The sequence below is a fragment of the Lycium ferocissimum genome, chromosome 10 (assembly GCF_029784015.1).
Source record: "Lycium ferocissimum isolate CSIRO_LF1 chromosome 10, AGI_CSIRO_Lferr_CH_V1, whole genome shotgun sequence".
NCBI classification, from domain to species: Eukaryota; Viridiplantae; Streptophyta; class Magnoliopsida; order Solanales; family Solanaceae; genus Lycium; species Lycium ferocissimum.
The window spans coordinates 65,425,128-65,437,908 of NC_081351.1; the positions used below are offsets into that span (position 1 = coordinate 65,425,128).

The 12,781-nt window shown below is 40.7% G+C and overlaps 1 non-coding gene across 1 annotated transcript; it reads left to right on the forward strand.

Moving 5' to 3' along the window:
* Positions 1-6,598: 6,598 nt before the first annotated feature.
* LOC132035661 (small nucleolar RNA R71) lies at positions 6,599-6,705 on the forward strand. The gene has a single exon (XR_009409382.1). It is a non-coding gene; the product is annotated as a small nucleolar RNA R71 (small nucleolar RNA).
* The last annotated feature ends 6,076 nt before the right edge of the window (positions 6,706-12,781 follow it).

Here is a 12,781-nt window from a genome sequence, read left to right on the forward strand (position 1 = left end):
CTTTCTTGTTCAAATCCCTCATCACCGGAGCTCGGTGATGCAGAAGATTCCTCCTCTTATGACTGGGAGGAATTATGTGGTGGTGATTTTCGGTGAGGTGCAACAGTCCTCATTCTTTTTAAAGGCCGAACATTAGCATCCTCCACCACTTGGTTGGAGGGGACATCGTTTGTGTGGTTCCCCTGCTCTACCCTGGCCCCTCTCTGTTGGTTGGGACCCACTATCTCTCCGGACAGTGTTCTTTGGTGGCTTACCTATTGAGGGACAATGTTAGTCACAAGAAAGTGTAAGGAAAGCAATAAAATAGTTGTTAGATTATTTGCTTGATTGTTGATTTGTTTACAATTGTGCAAGTCGTACAACAAAAGGATGGACCGTACAATATATATCAGGTCGTACAATTTATGAACCCTAATTCTAGTGAAAGGTATGGCCCGTACAAAAATGTACTATCCGTACTTTGTACCGGTCCTCGTAAATAGATTTTGGTGAAAATTGACCTCGAGGTACAAGGAAAAAGTACGGTCCGTACATATTTATACGGCTCATAGTCTCTTCCATACCTCAGGAACTGATAGTTTACCTAATTAATTGTTCCAAGTAGGGTCCAAGTGACGGCACATACATATTTGTACGGCCCGTACCCTGCACCGTACATGACTACTTTCCACAATTTAATTCAAGACCTGCACAACATCACTCCACCCTATATGATGCACAACATACCAATCCTTCCCCCAACTAAAATTTAATTTGAAATTTTCAACTAATGCAAACCTTAAGTTTAAATTTGTATAGACAACCCACAATAGTATTGTTTCATTCACAACCCTACCCTTGCGGGTGAAACAAGGGTAAACAAAATGTCAACATACCTGTGAGTGAAGAACTTAATGTATCAAAAGTGTGAACAATGGAAGATGTACTCCTTTTCAGACTTGTCTCCAACAATTATGTGCTAGGGTTGTAGTGATATATGTGTAGTAAATGAGGAGTAATGAGGTGATGGTATTTATGAGGAATTATGGGAATTATGCGAGTAATAGAAGTTGTATTTGGTCAGTTATGGGAGAAAATTTAGGAGAGGTTTTGATTTTGAGTTGAAATAGGGAGAGGGAAAGTCGGTTAAGGGTTTTTAATCTGTCCCAATTTTCCCTATAAAAGTACAGCCCGTACATTCATGTACGATCCATCCTTTATTGAATTTACCTAGTGTCATTAAATGATGTGGCATTGAATATGTACAGGCCATATTTCTAAACGTACAATTAAAATGGCTATATATTTATTACATTCATCTCGTACCTAGATTGTAAAAAACAGTGGCCATTTTCTCTTACCTTCAAAGTATGGTGCAAACGTATGATCCGGACAATTAAGTATGGCCACACTTTCCCTAGCGTACCTGGATGTCCAAATCCAGTTAGCAGCCTTTTCTTCCCCTCGAGGTACAGTAAAAAGTACGATCCGTACATTTTTGTACGGTGGCAAGTACGGCCCATACTTTTACTGATGAATTTTGCACTTCACCTATTTCACTCCCTTTTCCTGCACCTGCGAATCCTAACACACAAGAAAATGTCAGACAACACAAAAACTATGAAAACAACAAAAATAAACACCTTGGGTTGCCTCCCAAGCAACGCTTGATTTAACGTCGTGGGACGATGGTGGTACTGCTTTTACTTCGGGTCAGGAGTGTAGCCATGCTTCAAACGATGCCTATCAATAATTCTATCACCATCAATGTAGCCATGGTAATGCTTCATTTTTTATCCATTCACCTTAAAAGTTCAAGCCCCATCTCTGGACTTCAATTAAATTGCATCATTGGGTGAAACCCTTACCACTTGGAAAGGCCCGGACCATTTCGATTTTAGTTTGCCCACGAAAAGCTTTAGTTGTGAGTTGTACAGCAGGACATCATCTTTTGGTTGGAAGTCCCGCTTGAGGATCTTTTTATCATGGTAATTCTTCATCCTCTTCTTGTACAAGGTTGCACTCTCGTATGCTTGGTACTGAAATTCATCCATCTTATTAAGTTGAAACCACCGAAGCTTGGTTGCCTCCTTCCAATCCATATTCAGCTTCTTCAATGCCCACATGGCCTTGTGTTCAAGTTCAACTGGAAATTGGCATGCCTTACCAAACACCAGCCTATAAGGAGAATTTCCAGTGGGAGTTTTGAATGCCGTTCTGTAAGCCCAAAGTGCATCATCAAGTTTTCGGGAACAATCGGTCCTATTTGCATTGACCGTCTTGGCCAAAATGCTCTTTATCTCCCGATTGGAGACTTCCACCTAGCCACTAGTCTGAGGATGATATGGGGTGGCCACCCTATGTTTGACACCATATTTTTCGAGTAGTCCCGCAAAATGCTTGTTGCAGAAATGCGAACCACCGTCACTAATGATTGGCTCTTGGGGTGCCAAAACGGGTGAAAATGTTCTTCTTCAGAATGCTTATGACACTTTTCACCTCATTGTTGAGTAAAGCCAGTGCTTCTACCCATTTTGAAACATAGTCAACGGCCAACAAGATATATCTCATACCACATGAACTCACAAAGGGCTCCATAAAATCAATGCCCCAAACATCAAAGGTATCTACCTCTAATAAAAAATTCATATTATCTCGTGCCTTTTAGAAATCAATCCTTGGCGTTGACATTGATCACATGACTTTGCCATCATATTTGCATCATGATAGAGAGTTGGCCAGTAATACCCTCACTCGAGCACCTTAGCTGCCGTGCGATTGCCACTATGATGACCCCAAACAGGAGAGTCATGACATACCTTCAAGATATCCATCACCTCAGATTTGGGAACACAACGCCAAATAATATTGTCATCACACATTCGAAACAAGTAGGGTTCATCCCAATAATATTGCCGACAATCTCTCATGAACTTCCTTTCCTGATACGCCTTGATTTCATCAGGTATAAGGATAGTCACTAGGAAATTTGCTATGTCAGCATACCATGGTGCTACATCACATGACACTGCTAGAAGCCTCTCATCAGAGAACGCATCATTGATTTCAAGTTCTTCCATCAGTCTGGCGGCTTTCTCAAGCCTCGATGGATGATCTGCAACTTGGTTCTCTGATCTCTTCTGATCTTTGACCTCAAAGTCAAATTCTTCCAACAAGAGAACCCAAAGAATTAGCATCAGCTTATCGACTTTCTTCGCCATCAAGTACCGCAGTGCAGCGTGGTCAGTATACACCACCACTTGGGACCCCAACAAATAGGCCCTGAACTTCTCGAAAGCATAAACAATGGCAAGTAGTTCTTGTTCGGACACTGTGTAGTTCATTTGGGCACCGCTCAATGTCTTGCTAGCATAATAGATCGGGTGCATGATCTTGTTGTACCGTTGACCAAGCACCGCTCCGATAGCGAATCTGCTAGCATCACACATAAGCTCAAATGGAAGAGACCAATCAGGTCACACAATAACAGGAGCTGAAGTAAGTCGCTCCTTCAATTCCTCAAATGCCTTGCGGCACTTCTCATCGAACTCGAACTTGCACATGGGATTTGTTATCTTCAAAAAGTCTTTATTAAACCACCGATAGAACTCGGCGTGCCCCAAGAAACTATGAACCCCTTTGACTAAGATGGGTGGAGAAAGCTTTGTAATCACATCAATCTTGGCTTGATGAACCTCAATTCCCTTTTGAGAGATTTTGTGGCCAAGAACAATCCCTTCTTTCACCATGAAGTGACATTTCTCCCAGTTAAGAACAAGTTTGGTTTCCTCACACCTCTTCAACACCCGAACCAAATGGTTAAGACAATCATCGAATGAATCACTGACAACAGAAAAATCATCCATGAAGACTTCCAAAAAGTTCTCAACCATATCAGAAAACATAGCTATCATATAACGTTGGAAAGTGATCGGAGCATTGCATAAGTCGAATCGCATCCGGCTGAATGCAAAAGTCTCATAGGAATAAGTGAAAGTGGTCTTCTCCTAATCCTCTAGGGCAATATTTATCTGGTTATAGCTAGAATACCATCCAAGAAGCAATAGTATGACCTTCTCACTAGCCGATCAAGCATTTGATCAATAAAAGGCATAGGGAAATGTTCCTTGCATGTCGCAGAGTTGAGAGTTCGATAATCCATACACACCCTCCACTCTATAACTGTTCTTGTCAGAATCAGCTCATTCTTTGCATTGGGCACCACTGTGATGCCACCCTTCTTCGGAATACATTGCACCAGGCTAGCCTATTTGCTATCTGTAATAGGGTACACGACTCCAGTGTCTAACCATTTATAATTTCCTTCTTGACCACCTTTTGCATCGGTGGATTAAGTCTTCTCGGATGTTCAACACTCGGCGAACTACCCTTATCGAGTAGAATTTTATGCTCACATATTCCAGAGGGAATCCCCTGAATGTCAGCAATGGTCCACCCTATAGCTCATCGATATTCTCGCAAGATTTTAAGTAACCTCTTTGTCTGCTCATCATTCAGCACAGCAAAAAAAATAACTAGCAATGTTTTATCCGAACTGAGAAACTCATACCTCATATGTGATGGGAGCTGCTTGAGCTCAAGCTTTGGCATCTCAATAATAGATGGTTTAGCTGGAGGAGTTTTTCAATTCTCAAGATCAAGAGACAATGTCTTTGACTGATAAGAATAATATCCCAATCCTTCAAGCGAATTTACAGTCTCCACATATTCCTCCATATCATCTGTATAAAAATTAACCAGAATAGCCGCTAGTGTTTCCCCAAGGCACTCTTCCTCCATCTTGAATTTGACGGCCTCGTCTACCATATCTATAGTATCAATAACCAAAATGCTCTCACAAGCACTTGGTAGCTTCATGCCCTTGCTGGCCTGAAAGGTTACCTCTTCATCGTTCACACGAAAATTGATCTTGTTCTTCTTTGAAACGATGAGAGTCCTTCGTGTGGAAAGGAAGGGTATCCCCAAAATAATAGAAATATCTCTATCTACTGCAAAATCAAGAATCACGAAATTTGCCAGGAAAAAGAAATCACCAACTCGAACAAGCACGTTATCAACTACCCCAGCTGTCTTTTTATTGATCTATCAGCCATCTGCAATCACATGCAATTTGGACTAGGCATTTCCAAACCCGATTGCTTATAGATAGAAAGTAGAATTTGGTTAATTCTAGCCCAGTTATCATAAAGAGCACGTGCAAAATCATGATGGCCCACAATACAATGAACTGTAAAGGCCTCTGGATCCTCTTTCTTCTGAACTCTGGTTGTAGAGATGACAGAACTAACACGGTGAGTGAAAATCATTGTATTATGTTTGACTGGACTCTTCTTCATCAATAAGTCTTTTAAATACTTAGAAAAACTCGTCATCTTTTGGAAGGCATCAAGGAACAGAATATTCATCGATAGCTGCTTCAGTTGATCATAGAAGCGTTGGTACTTGGCATCCTCCGTCTTCTTCACCAACCTCTAAGAAAAGGGAGGTGGATATTTTATCAATTGAGTCAAGGGCCTGAGTGTCCCCATAATCTTATCTTTTCCTTTGTCAATGCTTACATCTTGAGCCTTTGGAATTTTTGGCACAAGATCAATTTCAACCACACTAGGAATTTTGTCTTGCACTTCTTCAACCTCACTTAGAATCTCAAATGACCCCTCTGTATCTTCTTCTTCTATAGGACCATTTTTAACTGCTTTTGCACCTGCACCTTAAAGTAGGTTCCCACTTCGGGTAGTGATGGCATGGAATTTTGCTATTTGATGGCCACCCCCACCTTTTGGATTAGGAATTGTATCACTTGGGTCCCCTTTGTGTAGGGTATTGCTCTCTCGAAATATCTCTCATATATGACTCAAGCTTTTGGATGGAAGCAGTGTGAGAGCCCACAGTTTTAGTCAACCCCTTCAATGTTTTGTAGGACTTTTCTTGGTTGGCTAGCACCCTCTCGAGCATGCTCTTCAGCTTAGAATCTCCTTGCTCATTCGATTGACCCTTTAGCGAAACATAGGGATTGGAACTCCTATTTTTGAAATTATTGCTGTTGTTGTAGTTCCCTTAGATCGAACCACCATAGTTGTTTCACCCATATTGGTTACCTTGCCCATATTGCTGAGGTCTCCATTGATTCTGATTCTGATAAACCTCTTGGTAATTCTGCCTTTGATAACCCTGTTGAGAGTTATTAACATATTTGGCATCTTTGTATTGTATAGGAGGTCCTTCTTAATATGGACCCTCAGGAACTTGGTACATCCCTTTCGGCAAAGTTTGCACATCTCCAACTGCATTTACTTTCTTTGTCTCCTTTTTAGCAAACCTCTTTGTCAGCAAAGTAATATTGGTTGCAAGTTGAGCTAGAGTTTGCTGTGTCTCTTGGTTTGTTTTCACAATATAGTTGATTAACAGAGCCCCGTATGCTACACCATTAGCACCGCCCGAATGCCATTCTTAATTATGCATAGTCAATCTCTCAAGTAATTGAGTGGTTCGGGCATATGTCTTGTTCATGAAACACCCACCGGCTGCATTATTTGCCACAGACTGCGACGTCGGATCTAACCCTATATATAACTTCTCCATCAATATGTGCTCTAGAAAACCATGATTTGGAGACCGCATCAAGTACTGCTTGAACCTCTCCCAAGCTTCATATAATTTCTCTCCCGGAAGTTGCTTGAACTCATAAATTTTATCACAAATTTTAGCTTTTTTGGTTGGAGGAAACTACTTCTTAAGAAAGACACTCACCAGCTCACCCCAAGTATGAATAGAATTGTGGTTCAACATCTCAAACCAATCTCTTGCTTCACCGGCTAAAGAGTATTTGAAAACTCTTAATCGAATTGCATTAGGAGTAACATCATTCTGGATATGTGTCTGGCACATGCCAATGAAATTCTTCAAGTGTTGATGAGGGTCATTGTCGGTAGAGTTTCGAAAATACCCCTCGAGCTTGAGAAATTGGTAGATAGTCACATCAATCTTGCAACTTGCGACATTGACCCTAGTGGGAACAATACCAGATGCATATTCCACCTCTTGCATGTAATCCGCAAATACATTCTCCTCTTCCTCAACTTCCGATGCTGGGGGTATTACTTGCACACCCCTACCACCATTTGCTCCACGTCCTCCTCTTCCAACCATAATCACCTGGTTCACAGAAAACAGCAAACAAGGTGTGATGGAATAGAAAAAGACTTGAAGTAAAGCACACACTATTTAGTAATTTCAAACCGTATTCCTCGGCAATGGCGCCAAAATTTGATACGCTTAAATTACATCTACTAAATGGCGTAAAGCGGACGTTGTCAAATATAGTAACCCAACTAGTTTGGGGTCGAATCCCACAGGGAATAGGGTGTGAAAAGGTTACTATTGTAGTGGAGTACTTACTTGTGATCTAATTTCGTATTTCGGTAAGTTTGTAAAAGAGTTTTGTGTTTACTAACTATTTTGATTGGATTGTAATTACTTGGAATAAAGAAACCAAGGTTGTGTCCCCTTTAGATGAGATATGATGCTGTAGGTGTTACCAAGATATACTTCTAATGGATTGTTGTAGGTATGCACTTAATCTCTAATTGACTTCCTAATATTTCCCAATAGTTAGAAAGTATTTCTCTTTATGATTTTCCCAAATATAAAAGAGTTGAATTCAAGAACGATTAATCTATGCCAAGTAAATTCTTCTTATTCCTAAGTGAGTTTATCAAATAAGGGTTAACGCCCCGAGTTCTTGTTATTTATTCCTACCAACCCTAACTCACTTTCCCAAGCAAAGCAAAGGTTTGTGGCTTTTAGTCAATATTTGCAACCACCAACCAACATGAAAGAATAAGAAATAAATAAATACCAACAACCCATTATACATATATTCTAAAGTAATCACCCTTTCACATCACACCCATCATTGGGTCCACAACCTCAGTAGGAAATTTAGCTACTCATATTACTGAACGAAGAATAGACTAATAAAGAAGTCATTAATGCTTACATTGGAATAAAGATGAAAGAGTAATAATCTTGTTCTCAAAAGCTCCAAAAACTAAGCAATATTCAATGCTAAGGAAATAAGAGTCTCAAAACAGATGATATATGACCCACAAAACCCTAAACAACTATTTATAAAGGTCCAAAATGCAAAAATTACACTATGACCAAACTGCCCTGACGGACAAAGTACGGTCCGTACAATATTTGTATGAGCTCATTTCTTCAATTTTAGGTCAAGAAGTATGCCTGATTGTATGGTCCATATAATATTGTCTTCAGTGATTCATCCATCCATGTACGATTTAATGTACGGCCCGTACATTGTGCCTGTATGTCAACCTCTCAAACTCAGGCCTTCTGTTTCTTGCCATTCCAGGTCCGGTTTCATGAATGGCCCGTACAAATATGTACGGTCCGTACTTCTCAAATTTCAGGACTTCTGGTGAAATTTCCTTGTTTATTGCCTTTTAGTCATCAATTACCTGAAACACATAAAAACGACACAGACTTGCTTATAAACAAGTAAACCTTATTGTCAAAACGCATCATAAGTGTCGTAATTCCACGGCACATCAACAACAACATGGGATGTATATGACTATTGGCTAGTACCAATAATTAGAATACAAGCATGTGACTTCACACCATTCAACGCCTTCTCACTTTTGCAAATAAATACTCAAAATAGCAATGTGACAATTGCAAGCCTCAAAATGTGACTACAGATTACTATTCTCTTACTCACACTCTATTGATTAGCTTATGTAGTCTCATTGTCAACATGTTTTCACATCACATGTGCCCTCAAAAGGAAGAAAGTCCCTAACACACTGACTTCCAACAATTAACTAGGGAAGAAAAAAACTATCTCTCACACTCACAAAGAACCTCAAGTGTCACAAGTATCAAACCATAAGCTTGCCCTTACTTTTCTTTAACCCTAACTCAACGATTCTCGGTTGGAGATCACTGTCATGCCCCAATTCCGCGGTGGCGTGACTGGCACCCGAAGCTAGACTAGGCCCGAGCGAACCACTCTAACTCTGAAACTCTGGGGAGTGACCCCCGACTTAAACTGCTAATGTCCAATCTGGGGATACATAAAAATGCTGACTATCTCATCTGAACTGGGCGCACACCCAAAATATATATATAACTGAGCAAGCCGAGAGAGCTACTTTAATCATACAAAACCAACAACATCCAACAGATATATACAAGCCTACAAGGCTATCACACTGACATACTATGTTCAGGACTCGTCTACAAGCCTCTAGGGATATGTGTGAAATCGTACCAAACAATCTGGAATCAAAAAGAAAAACTCCAAAGGACCTAGCAACTCCGAACAGAAAGGGAGCATACCGATCAGCTGATATCCGATTACGCCTACTCGGGAGGTCTATCAGCCTATCGACCAGTACCTACAGTCATGAATGCAGCGCCCCCAGACAAAGAGACGTCAGTACGAATAATATACCGAATATGTAAGACGAAGTAACACCGGAAATAAAGTAACAAGCTATACTACGATATCTCAAGAAAACATCTGGAAGTCCTCTACCAAGGTTGCCTTTCATCTGAGGCAAGATAACACAACTCTATAGATATAATTCCGTGACCCAAGGGTCAAGCATAGATAACTCCATGACACATATGCTAGGTATAATCAACTCCATGATCCGTAGGTCAGGTAATAACTCTATGGCCCATAGGCCAGGTAATAACTCTGTGGCTCATAGGCCAGGTAATAAATCCGTGGCTCATAGGCCAGGTAATAACTCCGTGGCACATAGGCCAGGTGATAACTCCGTGGCTCATAGGCCAGGTGATAACTCGTGGCTCATAGGCCAGGTAATAACTCCATGGCTCATAGGCCAGGTAATATAAAATGTAAATATATGTATATCGTGCATGTGCTGAAAAACACTGATACGATAACATGTCTCTTCTGTCTCTCTATGAACTCCAGGACATAGGAAGGGGCTGTGGCCTCTCAAAAAGAATAACATAACACTCAGAAACTAGACAACAATATGACAACCTCTGCTTTGACAAATCTTGAGTCATAAGGTTTATCACGCTCTTACCACATATATGGAAACATGCCAAGAAAAGAAGAAACAGCCTTAACATACCTTTTTGGTCTTTTATTACTTAACGTTTATTCTCCCGAGCTCGTAAATATACATTCAAGAGAAATCATAATACTGTTAGGCTTATTGACATATGCCTATCTTAAGTCTTTAAATTAGACTTCTTTAGAATCTGCCGAAATTCGGGCAGCATCTCCCCTGTTTATATCCCTGGCCCGAAATCCCAATCCAACAACCAACAACAATAACAACACCAACGCCAATAACAACATCATCAATACCAAAGTATTCCATAAAACATCCCACACGATGTTTATTCAATTTTCTCAACCAACAAATTTGGTAAACGATCATTTAATAGTTCTACCTTTGTAAATATGCCTAAATCAATACCAATAAAGGAAGATTCATACCTTACCTCTGCTAGAACCGCAATATCTTCACTTTCTACCTTGAATTCCAGTAAAAATTCACCGCAATACAATATTACAATCGCAACTATACACTGTCTAAACCTGAATTCGGAGATTATACTTCATCCGGGCTAAAATTTGATGTTGGGAAGTTGTGGGAAATTTTCAGAATATTTGGGGGATTTTCTGGTGTGTTTAGATGAAGAAAGGGGGGTAAGCCCCCCTTATATAGAGTTCTAGAATCTGCCTGGACCGACTCAAATTTTGCTCAGCGCGATCGCGCTGCCTCCTGGCGCGTTCGCGCTGAGTTGCTGGGTCCTCCTCTGCGCGTTCGCGCTACCTTCTTGCGCATTCGCGCAGGGGTAATTCCCTTTTCTGATAGTCCATCTTAAAATGCTCATAACGTTTGACCCTGATGTATGGTTTGTTGCATTGGAAACTAGACTTCATGAACTTCAATTTAGGCTTTTATTTTACCTCAAAACTCCTCATATTCTAACATATATTCTTCCTCCAAGTTGGACCAAAATTGTCCCCCATCTTTCTCCAAAGTTCAAACAACTTAATTTCCTTAATCCACTTGCCCTCCAATCCTTCCCTGGCTTAATATATGAACTTAAACCCTTATAATCATAAGGTAGGCGCATATATTCTCATATATCCTAGAAGGTACTCCGCATATCAACAATTATACAGCTAACACCTAGCGAATCTTAACGTACCAACTACGAGGTGTAACATTCCTCCCCCCTTAGAAACATTCGTCTTCGAATGTTAAACTCTTAGGATTTCTATGAAAATTTTGCCAGAGTTTCCCCTATAATTGTACCACTACCATCCCGTCACAACAACCCAAAATATACAAAGTTACTCACATCACTACACAACAACGATAACAATGGCCCCACACGACCAAGGAACTATAAGAAGGAAAGCGTTACGCACCTGAAGACGATGACGTCTCTGTCTGAACCTCTTCTGGGAGTGGAAACAAATGTGGGTACCTGGACTTCATATCTTCCTCAGCCTCCCAAGTCATTTCTTCCCTATTATCGTTTCTCCAAAGAACTTTCACTGAGGCTACATCTTTAGTCCTTAGCCTCCGAACTTGTCTATCCAGGATTGCAATGGGAATCTCTTCATAGGATAATTGTTCGGTAACCTGAACATCATCGATAGGCACAACTCTCGAAGGATCTCCGACACACTTATAGAGCATGGATAATGGAAGACTGGATGTACGGACTCTAAATTGGAAGGTAGATCCAACTCATAACCTACCTTGCCCACCCTAGGAATAATCCTATAAGGCCCAATATATCGTGGGCTAAGCTTACCCTTTTTACCAAATCTCATGACGTCTTTCATCGGCGAAACCTTTAGGAATACCCAATCATTAACTTGGAACTCTAAGTCTCGTCGGCGATTATCCGCATAAGACTTCTATCAACTTTGGGCTGTTAATAATCGATCTCGAATAAGCTTAACTTTATCCACCGCTTGCCGGATTAAGTCTGGCCCTACTAATTTCGTCTCTCCCACTTCAAACTATCCAATTAGTGATCTACAATTTCGCCCATAGAAAGCTTCATACGGGGCCACCTGAATACTGGAGTGCTAGCTATTATTGTACGCAAACTTAATAAGAGGCAAGTGATCATCCCAATTTCCCTCAAAATCCAGCACACATGCCCTTAATATATTTTCAAGGGTCTGAATGGTACGCTCAGCCTGTCCGTCTGTCTGGGGGTGAAATGTTATGCTAAGATTCACTTGAGTTCCCAAACCCTCCTGAAAAGATCTCCAAAAATTATTCGTAAACTGCGTACCTCTATCAGAGATAATGGATACAGGAACACCATGAAGTCGGACTATCTCCTTAACATAAAGCTTTGCATAATCCTCGGCGGTGTAAGTAGTCCTGACAGGTAGAAAGTGTGCCGATTTTGTCAATCTATCAACAATTACCCATATAGAATTAAACCTACACAGAGAACGGGGTAAGCCTGAGATAAAATCCATATTAACTACTTCCCACTTCCAAGTCGGGATCTCCATAGCCTGTAATAATTCGCCGGGCTTCTGATGTTCAATTTTCACCTGTTGACAATTAAGACACTGGCCACAAACTCCACTATATCCTTCTTCATTCCATCCCACTAATAAACCTCTTTAATGTCACGGTACATCTTTGCTGACCCAGGATGGATAGAATAGCGGGAGCAATGAGCCTCTACCATAATCTTCTGATGTAACCCCGTAATATCGGGAACA